This window comes from Meleagris gallopavo, chromosome 12 (genome assembly GCF_000146605.3).
Source record: "Meleagris gallopavo isolate NT-WF06-2002-E0010 breed Aviagen turkey brand Nicholas breeding stock chromosome 12, Turkey_5.1, whole genome shotgun sequence".
Classification (NCBI taxonomy): Eukaryota; Metazoa; Chordata; class Aves; order Galliformes; family Phasianidae; genus Meleagris; species Meleagris gallopavo.
In genome coordinates, this window is record NC_015022.2 from 130,957 (window position 1) to 131,241 (window position 285).

A 285-nucleotide genomic window follows, 5' to 3' on the forward strand; every position below is an offset into this window, starting at 1 on the left:
TGGAGATAGTGGTGAGGATGCTTACGAGCACGGGGGTGAGGATGGCTGTGGAGACGAGGCGAGGACAGCCACGGAGGTGACCGTGAGGACGGCTGTGGGGATGGGGCGATGACCCTTGAGGGGATGAGGTAAGGACAGCATAGGGACAGTGCTCGGAACAGCCGTGGGGACAGGGCTGAGGCTGCCACTGGGCCGCGTTACGGACGCCCGCAGGCACGGGGTTGAGGACGCACAGGGCAGCGGCAGGCGCGGGCACGCCGGAGCCCCGCGGAGCAGGCCCTGCCC